Source organism: Otolemur garnettii, unplaced genomic scaffold (assembly GCF_000181295.1).
Source record: "Otolemur garnettii isolate 467f Iridium unplaced genomic scaffold, OtoGar3 scaffold00163, whole genome shotgun sequence".
In the NCBI taxonomy this organism is placed as follows: Eukaryota; Metazoa; Chordata; class Mammalia; order Primates; family Galagidae; genus Otolemur; species Otolemur garnettii.
The window spans coordinates 210,957-236,551 of NW_003852558.1; the positions used below are offsets into that span (position 1 = coordinate 210,957).

The 25,595-nt window shown below is 42.3% G+C and overlaps 1 pseudogene; it reads right to left on the minus strand.

Annotated features, from left to right (window-relative positions):
- The window catches only part of LOC100941930, a 39,552-nt pseudogene extending 15,435 nt beyond the window's left edge, over positions 1-24,117 (minus strand).
- Positions 24,118-25,595: the final 1,478 nt, after the last annotated feature.

Below are 25,595 nucleotides of genomic sequence, written 5' to 3' on the forward strand. Positions count from 1 at the left end.
CCCTTTGCTATTTATTTCCAAAAAAGAGCAAATATTACTTGGTTGTGTCACACTGTATTTAACATTTAAATGTGCACGGAACTCCTGAATGCCGTATCTCACACCATAGGGCAGATCCCTTCCGAGATGTCACACTGTGTGGCACAAACTCCGTCCCAACCTCCTCACTCATGATCAGGAAAGCCTCTGTCGTAGTTTTTTTGGTCTCTGTTTTTTCTCACTTCTGACGTGGATTAAAGTCTATACTCACAGCTCTCTCCAATAGTTTAAGGATATTTGATCTCTCAGTATTTATCCATTATTGGCTCTGTTTACCCAAGGGAAAATTAAGTGCAGGGCCTTAGAACAGTGAGCGCTTTAATACACGGGTGCACGTGCTGATCTCTGACAGATGTTGGTCTTTGGGAACAGAAGAAAAAGGAGGTACGTCATTCACTTGGGAAGCTGCTTGTGCAAACTGGCTGATCCCGCAGGTGCCCAGTTGGTGTGGCCAGGAGCAGCCAGCAGTGCTGAGAAAAACGTCTGCTTCAGGGATGACTCCCGAAATATTACTTTCTTTCACACGCACACCCAGCCAGCTGGCAGGGGCTTCTGAGCAGCGCCTTATAGGAAAAATAGTGGTTCTAAAAGGTTTTTATTTTAATTATATATTACTGGGATTTAAGGTTTAACTTTGTGTTTTCCATAAAAAGGAAAATCTTATTTGAACTTGTCACCAGGTAGTTTCATTTCTAATCTCTCCAGGCATGGGCCTTTTCTCAAGCTAAGATGCATTTTAGGCTTTTGCACACGTGCGGATTGTGTGTGTGCTTGTGCACATGAGCGTGTGATCTCATATACTATATTTGAGGTAGAAGAAAGGCCTCAGGCAAGCTCTCGTAAGGACTCTTTTGTTCCTAATTTAACATTTAAAATAGAAAATGTTGGTGTTCCAGAAGCCTCTTGGGAATGAGGTGCCATCTTTGCTCAAGTGTAGATTTCCTACTGCCCTACGCATGTATGTGAAGGGGCAGATGCATCGTTGCTTGAAGGCACTTTGAGGGCAAGGCTGTGCCTATTCACCAGGGCATCCCCTGTGCCTGCATGTGCCTGTCACACATGGGTGCCGTGTGCTCAATGAAGGCACGCCCCAATCCACACAAGTATCATTATCTCTGTGAATGTTATGCCACACAAGAGCAGTCATGGCCCTGACACTTAGAGAACTTTATTTTTATTGTGTATAAACTCTTTGTTTTCTCCACCACTACCCATTATGCTTGACATCATCAGCCTCAATCAGCATCAACATTTTGTCTGATCCAGGCACACTCTCAGCATTTGATAGATAGATGCCATTACCTTCCTGAAACCTCATTCTTAATGAAGATCCACAACCCTGGAACCAGTCTTCTGAGGTTCAAATCCAGGCTCTCCCGCTGGCTGGGTAAACTTGATGGCCAAGCCTCTCTCCAGATCAGCTGTTGGTGTGTGGATTACACGAGCCAGTGCAGGTAAGCATTAGAGCCTGGCATGCACTGTGGATTAGAGCCTGGCATGCACTGTGGATTAGAGCCTGGCTTGCACTGTGGATTAGAAGCTGGCTTGCACTGTGGATTAGAAGCTGGCATGCACTGTGTACCCAGTGCGTATTTTCATATTTTATTACTGAGTTCTCTGATAACTTCTTTCCTCCTATTTGTATCCAGGGGATGAGAAGAAATCCAGAGGGAATTGTTGACCTTTTCCTTTTCTCCAATAACTCAGAACATGGTAGCATCATGGGCATCTGGGTTTTCTGAGACCTCAGGTCTCCTCCAGCCCCTACTCACCCCCAGCCAGGCTCAGACTCCCCACTTCAGCTCCACACTGCTGCTGTCCCACTCCTGTCACTTGTCTCAGTCTGAACCATCCTGGACACCGCCCACCCACCATGCAGCTCAGGCTAACTGTGCTGCCAGTTACCCACACTACCCCAGGTGTTGTAATTGAAGTAGCTGAAAGCCTTTAAGATTTTAGTCTAAGGGACTTAAATCTCATTCCCCTTCTCTCTGGGAGGTCAAGGATTCACTTTTCAAGAATACTGAGCCCGTGGCAGGCACTATTCATAGTGCCTTGGATACAGAAATAAACAAGGCAAACTCTCTGTGCTCATGGAACTCATGTTCTGGAGAGGGAGACAAACAGTAAGTAAATAGATATTTGATTGAATGCCAGGTTTCTGGTGCACTCAAAATTTCTTAGGGGCTGTAGCGTAGCCACCACAATGATCTCCATCTTAGGAATATTTAGTCCTCTGGGGCAAATCCAGGCAACATCCTCCATTTCAACAATCAAAACTATGAGAGGACTCCTGTGTAAGTAAAGCACAGTTGGGGCTGCACAGTTCCCTGGAAGCTTCATTAAGCCAGCAAGAGCCATCACACTGGTTTATGTTCTTCTTTCCAGGGAAATGTCTATGGTGTCTGAAGCACATTAGGGTTGAACTGGGGCTGACATAGGCCAATTCCTCACACTTGGAGTGCTTCTCAGGCTAAAAGCCTCCCAGTATCACTGGAAGTCAATAGGCCATGGGTGAGGCAGGTGAGTACCAGTACCTTGGTTATAGGTTCAGGTTTGGAGTCAGACAATTGCTTCAACTTCTAGGTTCACCATTTCCTGCAGAACAGTCATGGATAAGTTATTTAACTTCCACCTTAGTTTGCTATAGGATGGCTTAAACAGCAAGCATTTATTTCCCACAGTTCTAGATGCTGGAAAGTCTGAGACCATGGTGCCATTGTGGCTGGATTTGGTGAGGGCTGTCCTGCTGGTTTGCAAATGGCAGTCTTCTCATTCCATCCTCACATGAAGGAGAAAGCAGACTCCATCTCATTCTTGTAAGGACTCTAATCCCCCCATGGTGATGCCACTCTCAAGACTGCATCAAACCTAATTATGTTCCAAAGGACATTGAGGGTGGAGAATGCAAACATGCACCCCATAGCCCTCCCTAAAGCCTCAGTTTTCTCATCTTTGTAGTGGAGACATATGCATAGTTAGGCCACATGGTGTGGTAAAGATTAAGGGACATTGTGCATGCAAGATTTGACATGGTACAAAATCAACTGTAGCCAATGCTTACAATCAAGTTCATTCCAGCTGCAGGAAGTCAGTAAGCCAATTTTGAGCATTCAAGAGAGCACAGATAATGTTTGTGGTGTGGGGTAGGGGTTTTCTGAGAAGCAGCAATATTTTGTTAAGCTAGAGGCAGACTCTTGGTTGCCTGGGGAAACCATGTATTTTACACATTATTTGGAACATGGGTTCAAGGTCAGTCCTTAGGCACCCTTCGGAAGTAGGTTGGGGGTTAAATTGGGTGGCTCAGAGCATGAAAGGAAAACCAGGCTGACACCAAAGCTGGGAGACAGAAACCCAGTGGTTCATCCAAGGCACGCAGGGCCCGGCTTACGCTGGCAGATGAGTCCAAATGTTCAGCACAGGGATGACTCAGGAGCTTGTTGCTTGGAGTCACTGGCGCATGGCAGGTGGGGTGGGGGATGCTCACAGGTACAGCAGGACTGTGAATTTACTCATATGACATTCAGCTGTGCAATGAACTGTTACCTATTTATTCTTCTCAGCTGATCTGATCTTCATGGGCCCCACCTGCTGGATTGTGGGGTGATCAGGGATGTATAGTTACATTCTAAGCTCATTCTACCACTGTAGTAGTTTTCTTTTGAGTGACTCAGTCTCTATCAGATAAATATTTAGCTAAGGGAGCCGTGCTAGTTTGTCTGCTGGATGTGAGAGAAGGCCAGGAGGAAGAACTTGTATTCCTCCTCAATGATAATATGGAATTAGACATTTAATGAGGGTGTCCCTACACAAGTGGATTTTCATGACTTCCTTGCAGCCTTCCTTTCTTCCTCTCTTTCCCTCCCCTGTTGTGCATGTCCTCATTCCCAGTGGGCACCGCTGTTTATATTTTTCCTAAAGGAGTATATGGGCTGGTGCATGAACCTTCCATATGTGGTCGACTCTTCCAAGGAAGACACGGAGAAAGGGCAACCTAAGCAGTTATATACGACAAGGTCGACTTTTAGGCCCCCAAATTCAAGAGTGAAGAAGATTTTTCCCTGCGTACTTCAAATATCACTACTGACTTGTCTCATAGACATAAAACAAGCTTTGGTTATCAGCTATGATTTCTTTTTCTTTTAATCAGTAGACCATACCATGTGTCCTAAAAACTGTTATCTTAGTTGTTTAAAATACATGTTCATGGGCGGCGCCTATGGCTCAGTGAGTAGAGCACCAGCCCCATATACCAAGGGTGCTGGGTTCAAACCCAGCCCTGGACAAAACTACAACAATAACAAAAAATACACGTTCATATATAATTACCAAGGTCTGTGTATATTATTAGAGCTGCTCAAAAACTACATAAATAAGCTAAATGTGGTTTGAATTGTTGAATCATTTTAATTTTTAGGTGTAAATAATTTGGCTTATGTAAAAGTTTTAAGATGCATATACAATTAATAACAATTAAACGTCGTATACCTTCACTGTGAAAACAGTAAAAATGTTACCCAGCCTACAGGAAAATAGACTGAGGTACAGAGGTTAAATGGATGGCTTAATCTGTTACCATTGTCCCAGTCAAAATTAAACAACTATTTATTTATTTTTATTAAAAGGACTTCTCCTGGGAGAGTTAACCATGAAAGGAAGCTTGCCTATTTAAGAAATAATTGCCCCAGATTAGTGTCACAGCACATAGAAAAAGAAGAGATTGGGCCTAGATTCAAGATAATTAAGGAAAATTGATTGTTTACTTAGCTGATTAGTCTGGACAAGGATGTCAGCAACTATGGAAAAAAAGAAAAGGCACAAACTATAAAATATTTGTTATCATGTTTGGAATCTATTTGTTATTTTTGCTTGTTTGCATTCCTGGACTGCTCAGAGTGAACTTGATGTTGGAACTGAGTTTAAAGAATGCATTAGAATCAGTCAGGTGGACGAAGGGTAAATGCCTTGTAGGGGAATAACTCACCAGAAAGAGACCACAGAGAGGTCAACAAGTCCAGAGAAGGGCTGGGAAGTCCCCTTGTCTACAGCCCAGGGTGTCTCAGATGTTGAGGAAGAAAGGCTGGGGTGAGGCAGGGGGTGGCGTCCAGGACAGATCACGAAGGGTTGTACCAGCCTCAGCAAATTCCAAAGACCACAGAAAGTCTCAGAAGCCTTTATCTAGGGGGAAAGGATGTTATCAAACTTTTAAAACAGTAGACTTGAAAATCATTTTAAAAGAAGCACAGAAGCCAGGAGAAAAATGGTAATTATAATATGACCCATCCAGTGTTCTGGTTCTATTGGTGGTATTATTTTGCACACATTACGTCTGTTACTGTATGTCATGTTATAGCAACCTAAGAGGTAAGTACTAGCATTTCTTTATTGACAAAGCCACATACACATTACATAGTAGTGCCGAGATCTGACCCAGGGTAGCCAGGCATCAGAGTCCATGCACTTAACTCTATTCTAGTGTACCCCCAGCGTCAGGAGGAATTGGAGACTGGACATGGATGGCTTAGTTACAAAGCAAAAGCAGCAGTACAGGAAAGAAAGAAAAATCTAGGGCAGTGGTAAGGCAAGAAACCAGAATGTAAGAGGTATTTAGGAGGTACACTTACTTGGGTTTGCTAACTCCTTAGAATTCAGGTACAGGTTAACATTTAATATCTGCCTTGGGCAGGTGGAGGTGCTATTTGCAAGGATAAAGAATAGGAGAAGAATACTGGATTTTGAGTGGAGAGGGCTTTCAGTGGAATCCAACAGGCGAAGCTTGTAATGTAAGACAGTGTGGCAAAAGAATGTATTGTGAATGCACAGAGGAGAAAGTGACTCATTCCACTGGAAGAAGACTCCGGTAAGTTGTATGGACTTTGAAAGATGTATAGATTTTCCTTGGTTACAAAAGGCATTACAGGCATAGCAAAACATTGAAGTTAAAGCATCTTAGGACAGCAGGGTGAGACCCAGGACACAGTGAGGATCCAGGCAGGTGGCACAGTGTGTAGCAGGAAAAGAGATGAGAGGCAGCTGGAGGGAGCAGGGCCTCCGCATATGTAAAGCTGTGCATCTCTCTCTGCACACGAGATAAACATATTCTCGTGGTGTGGTCATGTCTCTGGAAGGTATGGCCAAGGTGACATGTGACAGCTATTGGCCAGCTTTAGGGAATCTCAAGGGAGTTGAAAGCTGAAGGTCACAGGCTGGCCAGCCCCAGATGAACTTCTATTCCCACCTGGGGATTCTGTTTTGCATTCCAGCCCCAGAATGTGCAGAGGTAGGAACTGTCTCTAGGATATTCAGTCCCCCTGGGCCAGAAAGATTTGCCCGACTTGAGACTGGTGAACAATGGTCACCAATATTTTCAACCCTCCCCATGTCTCTCTCACAAGACTCTGTTACAAAGGACAAATCTCGTTTATGGAGCAGCTTCCTATCCCCTGAAGCCAACTGTACACTAAATGCCCACTCTCCTCCCTCTCCTCCCCTTCCGGCTTGCACCCTAGGCCCTCAGATCTCAGTTAGAAATGTTTTCTTTATGTTTTCAAATTTCATAGCAAATGCCCTACCCTCCCGGCATCCCAGGATGTATCACACTTGTATTATGTGTTCAATTCTTTGTCTCTTACCCTAGACTGTGATTTTCTTTCCACCCCCCCCCCCGCCGCCCAGCCCCTTATTTCTCCATCACTTACTCTGAGAGCAGTGTCTGGCACATAGTAGGTACTCACTGAAGTCTCTTGTTTGAAGTCATTGCTTAGTATGTAAAAAAGGGGGGGAAGCTTATTCACCCCATAAAATTCTCTCAGTGAGTTTATTAAGGAAACATTTCTCCCTTTTGTCTTTTTCTCCCCCTAGTCAGAGGCCCCTGACCGCAGGCTGTGGAAACGCCATCCCCACGGAGCACAACGCTTGGCCACCTTCACAGGGGATCAGGGCTGTGCTCCTATTCCCATATTTCAAATGATAATTTTTCTCGATTATGTGTGAAATGCACTTATCTGTGGAGGAATCGATCAGTTCTGACTGTTCATGCAGTTCACATCTGCAGGAGGAAACCCTCTCGCAAATAAGATGCGGTGAAGTCTGGAATCTGTGAAACCATTTTAGCCCAAATGAGTCTTTCGTGGGCGTTGTCCATGGAGATTGTATGGAGCACAGCACATGTTTCAGTAGTAGCCGTAGCCCCGCTGAGAAAAGGAACTTTTGAGTTCTGTCTTTAAAAATCATTCTTGCAGATGTGAGGAAAGAGAGGAAGGGTAGGACAGAGGGCAGTCGCTTACAGTAAGAAGGTAAAACTCCGTTCTTTTGAAAGAGCAGAGCGCATCTACCTGTTGAAAGTGCCTCCAATATCTGTTGTAGGCAGTTTGCCTCCAAGCCTAGTGTTCCAGTGAAGAAGAGAACTGACTATTCCAGTACATTCACGCCTGATCTGCCGCCATTATGGACAAAATCTTGCAGGTTCTTTACCCTCACGTATGCACACAGGGGAAGACAGTACTCACTGGTTCATCCTGGCAGTTTTTCTTAGAAGATGCACATTTTGTTCGTTTTGAGTGTCTTATCATCCTAGGAGGGAAATGGTAGGATTCCTGAAGGGGTTGGCATTTGAGGTGAATTTTGAAGCAAGGAAGGCATGAGGAGGCAAAGACTGTGGACCATCTTAGACTAGACCATCTCAGCCTAGGATGTCCAGGGGCAAAGGCAGGGAAATGAGGCCAAGGTATGGTACACAGAAAAGTAGTCCTGAAACCCTGAAAGGCTGAAGGTGGCTCAATGGACTAGAGTATGGGATAAGGAGTTGCGGGACGAACCTGGACGGGGGAGAGAAGCCCAAGGAGGAAGGACCTTATAAAGCACCCTAAGGACTATGCAATTTATCCTAAAGCAAATGAAGATCCAGTGGAAGCTTTTAGCCAGGAAAGTCGCATGCTTAGAGTTTGTTGTTGTTGTTGTTGCTGTTTTATGGAAGTTAGATTTGCCAGTGGAACGGGATGCATGTAATTGAGGCGAGTCTGTAGGCAGGGAGACCCAGAGACGCCGTGTCCATTGCAGTATACGTACCTGAGGAAAGCTTTCCTGTGCACGTAAGATTCGCGTGCAAAGAGATTCATTTCAGCTGTCTTTGTAAGAGCAAAGAACTGGAAATAGCCTAAATTCTCATTATTAAAGGATTGAATATATGAAATATGGCAGGGTCATCAAGTAAATGAGCGACCACAATGAAATGGCATAAATTTGATTTTCACACATGTATATTCATGTAGATTGATCTTAAAATCATAATGTTGAATGATAAAAGCAAGAAAAGCAAAAATTTCAATATGGTCTCACTTATGTAACTTTAGAGAAAACACACAGAGGTAACGCGCAACTACCTCTATGTGTGAGCAATAGTTACAGATGAACTGGGAGGTAGACGCCCACCTCGTGCTGGTGCCTGAGGAGAGGGGCAGGGAAGAAATAGGGTTAAATAAGGGTGGTGACTAAAAGAAACTTTAGCTTTACCTGAAACATAATTTTTTCCTATGTTCTAAAGAAGAATTTAAGATTATATTATTTAGGTAATTTTCCTAAAGGCATAATTATGGAAAAAAGGTTAATAACAAGATAAAGCGTTAACAGGTATTGATTCTGGGTTGTAGGCGAATGTACTTGTTAGATCATGCTTTGTATTGTTTTATACTTGAAAAAGAATTCCTCTCCTTCCTGGATGTGTAGTGGCCAGGTTAAGTGTGAGTACTAGCAGAGTCTGGCAACTATAAAGCCAGGTGATATGAGAATTTAAGATGAATTTTCAATGGACTTAGGACATGGACCCAAAGGAGCTGAATCAATTTGTGATTTAGCAGGTGACTGGTGGCCTTGACATGGCTGATTTCAGCAGAGTGGTCTGGGTGGGTGTCAGGGTGCAGGGGATTGAAAGAATGAGGGAAGGTGAAGAAGGGGTGACAAGTGTCATCTATGTCCAGAAGTTTAGCTATAAAGGTAAAGTAGATGGATTCATGCCTTAGAGGGGTCTAGGTTTAAGGAAGTTGTGTGATTATTTTTAAGAATAGAGAAGCTTCATATTTTCTTATCTGAAATGGGAAATACATACTAAAGAGGAGAGGCCAAAACACACCTGCGAAAGGAGATGACTGAGGGGATCAGAGCAGGAGAAATTAGGAAGAGAAGCTACTACAGGAAGGTGGCAGCCTCCCTGAGGAATGAAAGGCAGGGGGTGTGCAGAAACCCAGGGCTGCAGAGAGGGAGGTACGGAATTAGTTTGAGGAAGTTCAGATCAGCAGCTTCAGTTTTAAAAAATTATAACACAAACTGTATCATTCTGCCTTTACAAAATATTTGCACTTAAATGGAAGAAATACCAAAACCTATATTTTCTTGTACATAAATAACTAGAATTATTTATCTGCTTGTTACTATGGAAAGTGATCAAAAGTAGTAATAGTATTCTCCTGGCAATAAGATCAATTTCAGTTTCAGCAAGTAGAATGAATATTAAAAAGAAAACAAATTGCCAAGTAATGTAGAGATATGTTTTCTTTCTTTCTTTATTTTTTTTATTGAATGGTAACTATGTACGTTAATGCACTTCTAGGGTACAGTGTGGGGTTTTCACATGCAATCCGAAATACTTCCATCAAACTGGTTAACATAGCCTTCATGTCATTTTCTCAGTTATTGTTTTAAAACATTCACACTCCACTCCCAGAAAGATTCACCTGTACCCCTGTAAGATAAACCTCAGAAGTGATCCCTCCAATCCCCCTCCCTCCACCCATTCCCCCCTCCTATCTCCCTCCCCCCTCCCCATATCGAGATATGTTTTCAAATGATAGCATCTGTCCTTAGACCAGAAGGTTCGGTCTACTCTCCATAGTACTTCATGGAGGAAAGTAAATCAAGCATGTTCCCTTCTCCATGTGCTAATTACATGAACTTGACAAAACTACACTGATGCAAACCCCTCAATCAATCTCCCTCCCCTCCTTTTCCATTTCTGTTGCATTGAATTTATTTTCTATTTCACTTAATTAACTGGATTGGTGAATATTTTCACACTTTTTAATGACACCTTCTTATATAATGCAAGCACACTTGTAATTACTGTCCGTTGACTTTATCCATGTGAGAATATTAATGGAGCTCCAAACATCAAGATTTCTTATAACTTGATCTTCATAGCAGCATGGAATTCCAAAATTAGAAAAAACTCCAGTTCAGCTTCCAATCCTTAGGATGAACCCTCACGTCTAATGGAAACCTGTTAGGACATTAGAGCCTTATGAGGGGATAAGGGACCAGCAACGCTTTCCTCTTTCTCTAGCCGAGGCAATCACAGGCGACTTCTTGCCCACTGATGAATATACTAAGGAAGCATTTATTCTACTGACTTATTAATCAGTAAGCATTTATTTCTATTCATTTGGTCAACAGTGCTTGGGCATATGTTTATTAAGTAAATATGTAGTTATATAGGAAATGGTCACCTACTGTGCCAAAGAGGAGCTTCTAGTCAAACAGGAAGGCAAGACATCAGATATCCACTAAGAAACACAGGTCCTGGGACTCAAGTATAGCACAACTTATTCTGTAGTCATACACCAATTATTTGTTTGCAGCATACAGTATTGGCTTCTATGTGAAGAAAGCTACATGAATGCTGATTACAATGTGTAATTGTAATTACAATTGTAATTGCCACTGCTGAAGAAATGGCTGCGCTTCCATTCTGTTTGACTGCCTGCCGTCTCAAAGAGTTCCCAGAGCATTGTGTGTTGGTGTTCTTGAAAGGGGGGAGGATGAATAGAACTTTGAAAGCAGCGAAATGCTCACTTACAGGATGTTTAATGATAGTCTAACAAGTCTCAAAGTAATAGGACCCCCAAGTTTGAGTGCAAGAAGAGTAAATCAGTTAAATTTTCCTTTAAAAAGTTGCTTTGTGAGGTTGGAGACGATAAAAACTCTTTTATTTACTTATAAAGAGCTAAGCTTTTGATATAGTAATTACCTCAGCCCAGACATACTAGGCTGTGCTTTCATACAAGTTGCTCTGTTTTTAGTAGAGATCTGTTGATTCAGATCAGCAGAGGTTGATGTCAAATTACTCCTTTTCTTCTGAAGGAGTTTTCATACCACATTAATGGAAAAGTCTAGGCAGATGTCATAGATTGATATTTATTTTTTTCTGATTGCCTTGACAAATTTAATATAAACATTTTATATTTTTCCTAGAAACTCAAGGTACAATTTCTTTTTCTTTTCTTTTCTTTCTTTTTTATGTTTTGACTAAGTCTTGCTCTGCTGCCCAGGCTAGAGTACTGTGGCATCAGCCTGGCTCACAGTAACCTCAGACTCCTGGGCTCAAATAATCCTCCTGCCTCAGCCTCCCCAGCACCTGGGTCTTCAGGTACCCACCACAACACCCGTTAGAGACAGGGTTTTGCTCTTACTCAGGCTGGTCTGGAATTCTTGAGCTCAAGCCACCCTCCTGCCTTGGCCTCTCAGAGTGCTAGGATTACAGGTGCGAGCCACCACCGCCAGCCATAACTAAAGTAATTGTTTGTGTGTGGGGTGGGGGGGGAATGTAATTAAGCAGATGGAGGTACACGTTGAATTTCCAATAGGGGAGGAAAGGAGCACATGTTGTAAAGCAAAGCCAAGAGCTATTGTGCACAAAAGCACCATCTAGTGACCAGAATGAGTAACTGCAAGCACATGAGCCAAAAGAATTTGGACTCGAGAAGAATCCGTGAAGCAGCAGCCAGGGACTGGCTCCCATGTGGGCGCACTTCTCCCAGCTTCGGTGTCACTATCCAGTGTGAATGAAAAGCAGTTTGTCAGTTCTTAGTTTCGATCCCTATCCTTATCTAATTTCAGTAAATCTTTAGGGTTTTATGTTTTTATGCAGTTTCCCCCTTTTCAATACTGGCTATGTTTTTAAATGACCCAATCACTAACATGTTCTTCTCCCAGGGCAGATTTAGATTTTGAAAGACATGACTGTACTAATCAATACAGGGCCGTTATGGGTTAGACGGACAGATCTTTTGATTAAGAACAGCTTCTTAATCTTTCAACATAATTGGCCAACTATTTATAGTAATACCCCTGCTTAGATAGCATGATTATTAGAAAATCTCTTTGAAACAACAGCCAGCCATTGAAATTTCTGACTCCAAGTAATCTTCTGTTCTTGGAGGGTAATACCAAACCAAAACAGCTACAAAGTTAGGCTGACATATGTTGACCTTCTGTGTTATTTTGTATGTAATACCAACCATAATTTTTTGTTGTTGTTTTATATCCAAAATACAGTTTACTAAAAGCTAAGAGATGGCTGATACCTCTTCAGAAGAAAAAAACAGATTCTCAAAAGGACATTGAAACAAGTATTATAATTTTTTTTCAGCCCTAGATTTTCCACCTGCTGTATAGCCTGGCCATTCCTCACAATCCTACCTGCTTCCATGGCTCAGAGAAATGTCTTATCATCAGGCACAGCCTTACTACTTGCTAAGAAAATAATGTCCACAAACTTAATGTCTAACAGTAGTGGAATAGTTAAAGAAAATACAGCATCTGTTTATGTTGAACTAATTTATAGACAGCAAAACCCAATTGTCTAAGAATATGCAATGACATAGAAAAATGCTTCCAATATACTTTATGGATTTTTTTTAAATCCCACAATTGTATTTTTAGTCTTAAGTCTGAAAAAGTAAAAGAATTTTTATATCCCTGTAAAAAAAATATTGGAACAATATAGCGGTCATCTGTGGATTGTAGGATTAGGGGATAAGTTTTAATTTCCTATTTTACCTCATATGTCATCTCCAAAAGTTCACCTACTCTTTTTTTTCAGATTATATTAATGTTCCCAATTGTTCATCCATTTCTGTGTTCAAGAACTTCTCCATGTGACACTGTAGTTCTAATAAAAAGGTGGGACGTTTTCCCCACACCTTACATTGGGTTTCCTTTGTCAGCTGCTTTGGTCCTTGGGATGTTAAGTGAGAACATTTGCTAGCAAAGGCCGAGAAGGCTCTTTTGTTGGGTTGCCGTCTTGCAGTTCTGCTGCCTCCATGAGAAGACTAGCCTACATGAGCCTGCCTGTCCCAGGAGGAGGACAGAACGCACGCAGTTCCCAGAGAGCAGAATCAAGCCCCAAGCCAGGCCCCGCAGACCCCTGCCTACCTGGGCATCTTTGTCTGCTACAGGTATCTGTAGAGTTTTGAAGTTGATCGTTATGCACCATATTATAGAAATAGCTATCCAATTCACGGTTATTACATGTGATTCAAAAAAGTAGAATCCGGTGTAATTGGAGTAGGAAGAGACCCAAGGATGAACCAGATTTCTCATTGCAGAGCAAGAGCAAGGCTCCTCATTCTCAGGGCTCCCTCCCTGTTCTCCTTTGTAGATATCTTCTTTAAAAATGAGAAATCCAAGGCACAGATGTGTAGCCATTGCCAGGACCCTGGATCAATTCTAGTCACTTCTATGCCGTTCCTGACATTTAATCCTATTTTTCCTGGTATAAGTTGTAAGAAAGGAAATTTATCAATAATGTATTCCTTGCCGAAATTACTGTATTATTTTTTTCAACTTTCCATGCTCTAATGGCTATCCTCCCCCTTCTTTCTCTCCCTGTCCCCCCTTTCTTTCTTCCCTTTCTAGTTTTCTTTATTATTAGCAGTGAAACATGAGATAGGGCCAGGAATTGTGGAGCGTTCTTTCCAAGGATCACTTGTCTGGAAATACTCAATTTACTTCAGGACTGTTTCACTCCATTATTTTTTACCTGAAGGATTGATATAACGTGTCATCCTCTGGTGCATTTACAGAAGATATTTGTCTGCATTAACCACCCAAGCTGAATTCAGGAAATCGCCATTCTATTTGCCTCATTTCAGTGGAGGCTGCATACTCAGAACTAAGCTGGTCCATCCAGAGCGGCCTTTGAGGACTACTTGTCTTGGAGATTGGAGATGTTAGTATTTGTCCTGGATCATTAGTGAGGGACCTTGAGCTAGTTGACATTGGACACTTGACCCACAGAGGGGCTGGGAGCTGCTCAGGGCTGTTCAGGAAGCTGTGACACAGGACAGAAGAGGAGCCACCCTCGTTGTGGCCCTTCAAGCAGGCTGACACTATCTGGCCTAACCACACAGGAGCAGGTCTGAGGAGGAAGGAGTCTTCTCCCACCTCTACTTTTGACTCCTCCAGTCTATGCTGATTTGAGAACTAGGAAAGCTTAAAATGAATATTATGAGATTCAAGTTTACCAACAAAAACTGTGTGTGTGTGTGAGGGGGGGTATACTTTAAGAACTAAAATATTAGACTTTTAATAAATCGAAGTGACTTGAAACGATGGACTCAGGCAAACATATTAAGGAAAAGTGAAAGGCAGTGGGAATGGAGAGTTTGGCAGAGCAGAGTTGAGAGTAAGCGTTGGGAAACTGAATCTGTCTCATGGTCAAACTCCTCGCCAGTTGATACTGTTTATTAAACCACTTCCTCCACAGACTGAACAAGGGATTTGGGATAAGGAGGAAGAAAAAGAAGAAAAACAGATGATAAATGTTCCCTTCCTTCAGCTGCTTCTGGAAGGCGGCACTGCCCTGCCCTGCCATCCCCTTCTGACCCCTTCCTGCAGGCCCCAGGAGGGGTTCTGCTGGGTTTGTGACCCAGTTACCTTCAGACAAGAGGTGGCGTCCTGGCTTATAGGAAGAGGGGCCAGCTAGCCATGTCAGTCTGAGGGGAGATTCTGACCACACACTGTGTGTTCCTCAGAAGGCCGCCTTCCCCATTCCGATCCTCCTCTTGTACTAATGTGTGTGGAGGGGGAGGGGACTTGCTTGTCCCAATTATCCTGAAACTGCATCCTCATCCGCAGGTTGTAGGGTTAATTCCAGTCAAAAAGAAGCTCCTACTCAGCACCTCACACAGGCCGGTTAGAAATATGTGAAGAGACCACCCAGGCGCAGCGTAATCCCAGGGCTCCCCCACACTGCCTCGCACTTGCCCACCCCACCACCTGGCTGGCCCACACCCCTCAGACTTGCTTTCATTCCCACTGCCACACTAATGATAAAGGTAGTTTAGAAAATACTACTAGAGCGTTTAGTCTGCAAGCTGGGGGCCTCGATAGCCATGCCCTGCCCAGGAACACAGGGCTACCTGTCTTTGTCTGCCAGAGAAGGGTCAGATGGGAGGCGATTGACCAGACCCAGTTACTGAATTTTGCCGTGTATAATGCACACTTTTTTGCCCAAGTTTTTGAAAGAACGTAAAGATGTGCACTATATATACATGGGTACTATGGTTCAGGCACAGGGGAGCCCAGCAGGCCTCCCAGGGCCACCATGCCTCCCATCTGGGCCCACCAGGCACACAGAGTTCCACCTGGGAGGATTCAGGACCCAGTGGGAGCAGGCTGGAGTGGCCTCTGCCAAGCTCCGTGATCAGGGAAGAGGGCAGTGGCAGGTTTGGTGAGGTTGGCCATGGCCATGCAGGGTGGGGGCCAGGACCTAGCTGTGCCGAGGGGACCAGAGCCCCACACAGGCCCAGGGCCTTGCCTGGCCTGGCCAGCCCATAGATCAAGCGGCCTCAGAAGTTCCTGCCCTGCTGGCCACATGTATAGCATCTCGGTCACAACTCCTGACATGGTGGAGAGGGAAGGGCTCCTGGGAGAAAGGAAAGGGACAGCTGTCACAGAGCAGGTGGCTGTGACATTCTCTGCATGTTCACTGTGGGAGCATTAGCCCTCCCCAGATGTGTCTCTCCTGATGGAGAGGCAGCCACTTTCTCAGGGCTGTTTTCCTGAAAGTTTGGGCCAAAAAAGTGGGTGCTTGTTATACACGGGGGCACATGATACACAGCAAAAAATGGTATGATGCTGGACAAGAATGACATCTGGATGTTCTGCTGACAATAGCAGGGCAAACTGTTTCTTCAGTGTAAGATGAGATTGAGTCCCCAATGCATGGGCAAGAGGTCCCCACTCTGGTGGCTTTTTCCTTTCTGCTTCTATTAATATCAACCCAGGACTCCTTTCCAGGGTTAATGGGGCTCCTGGGTTGCAGCTTCTTCTAGGTCTTGCCTTGCTCTGCTCTGGGGGCTCACTGTCTGGTCCCCACTTCAGGTAACTCTAAGGAAGGCCTGGCAACTGCTGGGTCATATGACATTTGTGGGTCTGACAGTCAAATATCAGAACATTTGTGTGTTTTAACTTTAAAAACCCAATGTGCGCTTATCAAACCCAAAGAGGGCGTAACGGGAGTTTTATGTTGTACTAGCATATCTTTTATCAGAACCATGTGAGAAAATCCAATCATCTCAATAAAACTAATGAAAATCTTTTTATTCTTTAACATATTCTCTTACATGAATAAGTATCTCATGAATAATCTTCATCTGGCACACTGTTTTTTTGGTTTTTTTTTTTATTGTTGGGGATTCATTGAGGATTGCATTTCCAGATTCACTGATTGCATTTGTTAGGTAAAGTCCCTCCACGCTATTTTCTTTTCTTTTCTTTTTTTTTAATTGCTTCGGTCAAGATTAGCAATGTCTATTTAGCAGAATTAACTGTGAACTGTTATATGTCACATTAAATTTAACTGCATGTCAAATTGAAGCGTCAACAAAAAAAAATAATAGTAAGCTTTCTTCACTAAATGCTAAACCCAAAGAAACTAAGTTGGAAAGTATTAATGGACTTGTTCATTTGAGAAAACTCACAGCCATTGTTTATGAAAAGCTACTTTCATTGACCTCAGGTGTCCTCAATTCTGAGAGATTCATGTTCTAACAGAGAAAGAATAGATTTGAGCCTTTCAGGGAGAAAACATTCTCTGGAATAGGGGAGTTCGTTTTAAACATTGCTTGGATGCTTTCTCCTATCCAATTCTAACTTGGAGCATTTAGAAAGCCCTTTGCTTGTTAAAGTCACACATCCTAAAATCCTGCAGCTGTTCACCTAAGATTGCCAGCAAGATAATAGCTATAAAACTCAAACCATAAGATGCAAATTTTTGCACATTTTTTTCATTTCCAGCCTCCCCCCAAATACTCTGCATCCTTCCCTGCTCTGGGGGGTTTTATGACTGTTCACAGGAAAGGGGGAAGATTTGCAAACCAATCGCGCTCACCATGTGTCGTGGGTTCCTCAGTGCCTACAGCTTGGTCAGGAGTGACTTCGTGCACAAATGCTATATTTGTTTCAAAGGATGCTAAACGTGCCCTGGACCATCTTTGAAGTGAGTGCTTGCAGCCCACCCTTTTTGCTTTCTCCAGTGAACTAAAGCACAGCCTTTTTAGTTCTAACAGTTTGCACTAATATGGTGTGAAAAACTAAATATAGAATACTTTTGTTAAAATCAGATTAGACTAATTCTATATGAAGTGCTTTAATGAAAAATGTTTAATGGTTGAAATACTATAACTCTGCAGTTAAAGTGCAGGTGCAAGAATGATATTTTACACTCCCTGGAGAGCAAACTAGTACATACTGTGAAATATCAATTAAAGTTTATAGTTGCCTGGGTTAGCTAAACGTCTTTTTTCATGGGAAATTTTCATTCTTATGAAATAATCATTTTAGGTTAAAATATGTGCTGAATTATGTGGGCATTCTGAGTTATTAAGAAATGGATTTATTTTACAAGCAAGCTGTAGGCATTCTTTGCTGTTTTTATGAGGTCATCGACTTGACTTTTAAATGGGGCTCCAGGCCAACTCTGATTCTCACATCAGTTCATTAATTCACACAGCTGTCTCTGAAAACTACAAGAATAATATATACGGCAGACAGAGGGCCAGTGAAGGGGTAGGTGAGATTTCAAGGCTGTATTTCAAGCAGGAGATCCTGCTGACATCATAAACTATGAGAAGACAGCTTAAGCTGTTTGGGGAGCAGCAGCAGCCCCCCTGATGGAAATATGGCTGGTTTAATTGATTCTTTTTAGTTTCAGAATATACAGAGTGGGAACACCCAGTTGTTTTTATTCCGAGCAAAATCTGAACATTAAAGGCAGGCACTGCAGGAATGCATTAGCAGGGAAACCCAGGCAGCAACTTAAGGTGTGGGGAGGGATTTGATTGTGCTAATGATATATGGGCAGCCGTGCTGACACATGAAGGGCGCGGGCAGAGTTTACCGAGCAGGGATTTTGTTTTATAGGCAGTTGTGAACTCACCACCTCTACAAAGAGTTTTTCCAAATGAGATATGACAAGGATGATGTGAATTTAGCATGAGTGAGGGTTTGGGAGAACCAAGTCCTCTCCCTGCTTCCTATTGGCAGCAAACATTGGCTATGCCCTGTGATGAGGGCAGCATTCTCACAGCTCCTTCCACTCAATCAGTAGGGGAACTGATAGTATGGGTACTAAAATCTCATTCCAATACGAGCCTACGTTCTAGAAGTTTTGACACCACACTGAGTTTAGAGGCAACTTATGCATAACCGATGCTTATGAGAATGTCCTGGTTGCTGATGCTTCTCTTGGCATTAAAATGATCCTTTCAAAAAGGATAGCTACAGTTTCATATTCTTTAAATTTCAGTTTTGTTTGGGTTGTCCTGAGAAGGTAAACGAAACCTCTCTGAGGATACTGTCAGTTTTACAAACAAATCCAGCCAAGTTTTTATGTCTTTAGACAGGGGAAAGTTTTATGAAATGTGACATTTTAAGGGTCCTCTTCAGTAACTCTCCATTAAAACACCGACACCTGTGTGCATGTGGCTATTGGAGCTGTGGTTGCTCTTATCTCATTTGTATATACAAGTGTCTTTTTGTACATGTACATGGAAGCTTTGCATGATAAACAGATGTGTCTTTAAAGAATCTAAGATTGATAATGTATAAGAAAGACTGAAAAAAGTCCCATTTATGGAAGAGATAGGAATTGAATCTCCATGAGACTACCCTTATGTGCATACATCCACTGTCCTCTTCTATACCTCAGTATCCCGTGGACAAATGCTGTATTAGGGAGTTTTCTCTTGGAATCTTGAAAGTGTATAAAAGCCTAGTGACCTGTGGCTGAAATCACCAAGCCTTGCCTGAGAGGGTTTCGACCTGGCCAGGTGCCTCTGCTCCCCACCACCCTGGAGGCCCGTCACACTCTCCACTAGCTCTCTCACAGTGCAGTGGGTGATGGCCAGTCTGGTCAATCAGGAGTACCTCCTTACCAGGAGAAGGGTGAGGACTCTTCATGGAGAGCATTTGAAGCCTTTTGGAGAAGGCAACTCCATTCTCTCCATTCTCTCATAGTCATGTTTTGAGAAATCCAAGTTTAGTTTAATAAATTTTAATTTAAAAGATGTTAAGGTGTTTCATGTTTCATTTGAGTAAATAAAGGAAATGTAAGTATAGCTTACCAACAGGTTTCCATTTGTCAAAAGCAAATGTTTCTCAATTTTGCATGCTAAATGACAGCTCACCCCAGTGAAAAGACCCTTAGGCAAAACTGGACAATTTTACTCCTTAATAAAGGAGGAAACTCATATATCCCATCACAGAGCAGGAATTAAGAAAGAAAACTTTGTAAGAACTAAGTAAAAACTAAGTAAGAACTTTAAATATTTGCCAGCAACTAATATTCAGAGAGTTGGTGATTGAAATCAGAAACTGATCAGGTTAGTTTCTGAAGGGATAAAATCTCTGGAATTAATAGTTAGTAGGTGCTATGAGACTGAATGTTTGTACTCCCCCCACCATGTATGGAAGCCCTAACCTTCAATGTGATGGTACTTCAATAGATGTAATTTGATTTAGATGAGGTCATGAGGGAGGGGCCCCCATGATGGGATTAGTGCCCTTGTGAGAAGAGGAAGAAACACCAGAGTAACACTCAATCCTGTGCACTCAAGGGCAGCTCGCTCTCTGTCTCTTGGTCTCTCTCGGCCACATGAGGACACAGTACACAGTGAGAAGGTGGCTGTCTCCAAGCCACTGCAAGCCAGAATAGAAACTTTACCAGGGACCAAATAGATATTGGACTTCCCAGTCCCCAGAAATGTGAGAAATAAACATTGGTAAGTTACCTAATATATATAGCATTTTAAGCTAAGATAACAGGTTTATTATGAATTTTATGGATTTGTTCCAATAGATAAGTCTTTTTTTATAGTTAATGAATTTTCTTTTTTGTTATAAAGACTTGTTCATTTATGGATTTTATGTACCCAGATTCATTAATATGTGAACTATAGCTGAATATCTAGATATGCAATCCCCAACTGGTAGTGGGGACTGGTAGTGGTCCATGCCCTGACAGGAACCAAGCAGAACAGCAGGAGGTGAGCAGTGGGTGAGCAAGTGAAGCTTCATCTGTATTTACAGCTGTTCCTCATCACTTGTATCACCACCTGAGCCTGCCTCCTGCCACATCAGTGGCAGCGTTAGATTCTCACGGGAGTGCTAACCCTACTGTAATCGCATGCTGCCTGTAAGACTCTAACACAGCAGCTCTCTTCTCTTCTCCCGCACTCTCTCTCCTCCTCACTCTCCTCTTCACTCTCCTCTCTACATCTCCTCTTTTCTCTCCCCTTTTCTTTCCCCCTTGGTGCTGCTCTGCAGCCTCCCTTCCCCACCAATAAAGACCTTTTGTAGAAAAAAAAAAAAAAGACTCTAACACAGCCATTCTCAACCTGTGGGTCGTGACCCCTCTGGGCATCTCCTGCATGTCAGACATTTACATTACAATTCATACCAGTAGCAAAATTACAGTTATGAAGTAGCAACGAAAATAATTTTATGGTTGGGGGTTACCACAACATGAGGAACTGTATTAAAGGGTCACGGCGTTAGGAAGGTTGAGAGTCACTGATAATGGTAATAATTGGAGGTGGAGCTGAGATGGTATGCTAGTTCCGGGCACTGGCTGCAAACACAGATTATCATTAGCAGAAAGGTCTGACCCACCAAGATAGTAATAAATCAAGTGTTTGTAGACTCATATCAAAACCCTATCAGTGAGTAGCAAGTGACAATTCAGCTGCCAAGTTTTTAGTGGCAAGTGAGCATCTTTTTTTTTTTTTTGCACTTTTTGGCTGGGGTAGGATTTGAACCCGCCACCTCTGGGATATGGGGTCAGCACCCTACTCCTTTGAGTCACAGGTGCTGCCCACAAATGAGCATCCTTAATTTTCAGTCTGCATCTGGTGGCAGGGTGTATAGTGGCATGTGAGTTGACGTACTTCAATTGGACAGTGGCCTCTGGTGGCAGGCTTTAAGTCAGAACCCAGCACTTATTTTAGTCAGTGTGTGTCCTGCCCTTTATTTTATTTACCACTTCGATCTGCACCTCTTCCCCACACTGTACACTTGTCTCAGTCTCAGCTTTGGAAAACCCACAAGCTAATCTTAGCAAAGATGAGTCAAAAACAAATGTCACTGAAGAGCTTCCGTGACAAGGGGAAAAGACCCAATGATGAGACAGCAGAAAACTCTAAGACGGCTAACAAAATGAAAGCTACATTTAAAAGAAAATACCAAGAGTCCTCCCTAAACTACAGGTTCATTGCAACAGGTGATTCACAGTCTCCAAGCTGGCTTTGTATAATATATGGCGACTGCTATCCAAGGGACTCCGCTCTCTGTGTTGCCCATAGAGAAATGCCGGCTACCTGAAAAATACCACCTGAACTAAACAAGGTTTTGCAGGATGTGATTAAAATTACCAACCACGTTAAACTGCATGCCCTTGACTCTTGTCTGTTTGTGAAGCTCTGGGAGATGGACACATGTGTTCTTTTGTACACAGAAGTGAGATGGCTTTCTAAAGGTAGATTACTGGCCAGAGTTTTTGAGAGCCACTCAGTTTTGAGAGCCACTGAGTTATGAGAGCCACTCCAGAAATTTCTTTTAGAAAAACAGTCACTACTGACAGTACATTTCAATGACACAGAATGGGTCACAAAACTTTCTTATTTGTGTGACATATTCAACCAGCTCAATGAACTCAATTTGTCACTTCAGGAGAGAACTACAACTATGTTCAAGTCAGAAGAGAAAGTGGGTGCCTTCGAAGCCAAACGGGGGTCATGGGGGCAACAAGTGGACACTGGGACTTTTGACATGTTTCAAATATCAGCAGAGGTTTTGCGAAAGACTGAGCCAGGGCCTTCTTTCTCCCAGTTGGTGCATGATCTCCTGTCTCAGCTTTCAAAAGCATTTGAGCATTACTTCCTAACCACAAGAAGACCCCCAAACTGGGAAGGAATGGATCCACAGCCCATTTGTGAATAAGCCAAGTGAATTCACTTTGTCCATGCTAAAAGATGATCAACTGCTCGAGATTGCAAATGATGGTGGCCTTAGAGGTAAGTTTGAGACAACGTCAAATCTCCATGGGTTCTGGATAAAAGTCCATCCTGAGATTGCTATAAAAGCACTGAAAAGGCTGCTTCCATTTCCAACATCCTATCTTTGCAAAGCAGGGTTTTCTGCAGTGACAGTGACCAAAATGAGATTACGGAGTAGACTGGACATGCGCAACACACTGTGGGTGTCACTGTCTCCCATAACCCCCATGAGTGTCCAATTGCAGGTGCCCAGGGCCGCCACTGATTCTGCATTCTGATGAGTAGTGTAAGTATTTCATTATAGGGCACCATAAAGTTCATGTGCAGTTTTAAATTTCCTCCCAGACTGTGGGGAAATTATCATCCATGAACCTGGTCCCCAATGCCAAAAGGTGAGGACCACTGATCTAAATCATATATTGCCAAATTGCTACTCAGGTCATTGTAGCATGTCGTTCACCCCTTACCACCAACAAGTGGCAGCAATAAAACTGGAATGCCAAGGTGGCAAGGAAAACATCAAAATAATTCCCATAAAATTTGTATGGGACATGTAGATCTTTTATATGTTCTTTCAATAAACAAATCTAGTATTTTTTTTTTTTGGTTAATAAAGGGTAAAGGCATTAAAAATATGTCCTTTGTGAGAATAGGTGATATTAATTCAAAAATAATTGAAGTCTCATTTTTGTTTCTTTGATTTTCATTCTCTTTTTCAAATAAAAAATTTCTTTAGAAGACAGATTTTAAATATTTTATGAATTCATATTATAAATAGCTATGTTATCTCTTTCAAAGTATAGCAAATCCTTCTAAGTTCAATTTTGAATATTTTTCATGGAAGCAATAATCTAAAACTTTTTTGAGACTAATAATATTCCCTAATGGCTGGCCATTTCTTCTGAGCTTAAGTTGCATTGTTTTTAACTGACTATCCCTTTGATTCTTTCTCGAAAAGATAGTAGATAATCCCATCACATTTGAAAGGATTTTTCAATACCAATTTTTTTATCCTCAAGAGCACCTGGAAATTATTCTACCACCATTGATGGTGGGCTATGCTGATCTGGCATCTGGGATTGAAGTCCTGTGATGAACAAGGTGGCTGGGGCAGTGCCCAACTCTGAAAACCAACGGGGTTTCTTCTCCGCTCCTCTGCACAGTTCTCCTCATTCCCTCAGTTACCCAGTGTTTCCATGTGGGCTCCTCATGCCTCCACCCCACTGTTTCTGGGGCCCTGGTTTCAGACATATCTTAGAACAACCGTTTCTTCATCTATAAAATGGGCATACTTCCTCATGAAATAGTCAGATGGGTTACAATGAGACAATGTCTAGGGCGAACCTGAGAGTACCTGCCCGTGGTGAGGGCTCATGAAACAGCCCCGCTCTTCTGTTCTCCACACCCGGACCCATTTCTTCTCTTTCCTTTTCCCCGGTTTCAACTCAAAGATGACCTCAGGTAGCTATCCCATTGGAGCAACTATGACAAGATTTACACATAAATAACAGTAACTGGTAAAACCGAGTTTCAGGGAAGTTAGGCAACTGTCTTAAGATGATAGAGTAAATAGAAAAGTCAAACTAGCTGTGGTTGGATATGAAAGCCCATGCCCTTAACCACCCTACCACACAGCCCACAGACAATGGGGAATGTTTACCAAGGCATAGTCAAAAGAGCGGAGTGGACACTGAACAGCCAAAAATAAGCAGATGTCCTCTATCCGTGTTCTGCAGTGGGGCAGTGTGCCCATCTCTCCACACTGGCCAACTCTGGATGTCTCTGACCTTTGTAGCCTTCACTTTCTGATGGATGACAAGTATCACCTTGCTGGCTGTTTAGATTTCTTCTTCAGTAACAGGTTAGGTTTGAATGTGACTGACTTCCAGTGTCTATTCAAAGACATTTTCTAAAGGAAATGTTCATTTTCTAAAGGAAGAAAGAAAACAGCTTACTGATAAAATGCTCTTTAGATGATTTAATGGTGTAATTTTTCTATATGCCCTTACTTAAAAGATAGTGAGCAGCTATTTTTTCATGAGTGATGTTAAAATACTAATAACAGAAACTATATTTAATGTGCTTGTGGTATGGATTTATAAATAATAAAAAAAAATAGAGATACTGAAAATCTCTAGAGCTGACAAGAGATTCCAACAGACTCATACCAACCTTGGGATGCTGGTCAGTTTGGCACAATCCTTATGGTAGTCATATATCTCTGTAAGAATTTGAAGTTTACCTAACAAACCCAAACAATGTAACCTAATCATTTAAACCCTAACATTAATCTGAAATAAATTAAAAATAAATAAAATATCTCTCTTAGGAAATTGTGGGGGGGTTGTTTGCTTGTTTGTTTTTGTTTGTTTGTTTGTTTGCTGTTTCTGGCCAGGGCTGGATTTGAACCCACCCTCTCCAGCATATGGGGCCAGTGCCCTACTCCTTTGAGCCACAGGTGCCGCCAGGAAATTGTTTTAAGTTATAATATTTTCTTCATGCATACAACGCTTTACATTAGGACCAAGCACCTAGATAAAAGAAGTGTACTTTTAGAATTTGTTTTTCAACAAATATCACAAATTTGGGGTATAACAAATGATTCCCACTGGCTTGAGATCTCATTAACACATGTGCATATATTTTTATACACTTGTGTAAATATGCACATATCCATCCAGATTCATATTAGTAGAATTGTATGTTTGGACCAATATGATGCTTACAAAAATGCTTCCACACTAAAGAGCACAAAATAAATCTCAACAAATATCAAAGAATTCTTGTATATGGAGACAGACTGAGTACAGTACTATTATTTTAGTAATAATTAATCCAAAGATATCCTCCAAACACTTTTGGACCATTAAAATCATTCCTAAGTAATTCATCAGTCAATGGAAAAAAATCATAATGGAAATATTTCCCTTAAAATATTTACATATCAAATACACCAAAGTACTAAAAAAATACAGTATATCAGGACCAATTGTTTATCATAGGAATGCAGGGATGAGTTAGCATTAGAAAATCTATGGAAGTGCCCAGGGTGGTGGCTCAGGCCTGTAATCCTAGCACTGTGGGAGGCTGAAGAGGGAGAATTACTTGAGCTCAGGAGTTTGTAACTTGTGAGACCCAGACTCATTAAGACACACACACACACACACATGCAACTGGGAGCCACAAAGAGCACCTGTAATCCCAGCAGCTTCCAGAGGCTAAGGCAGCGGG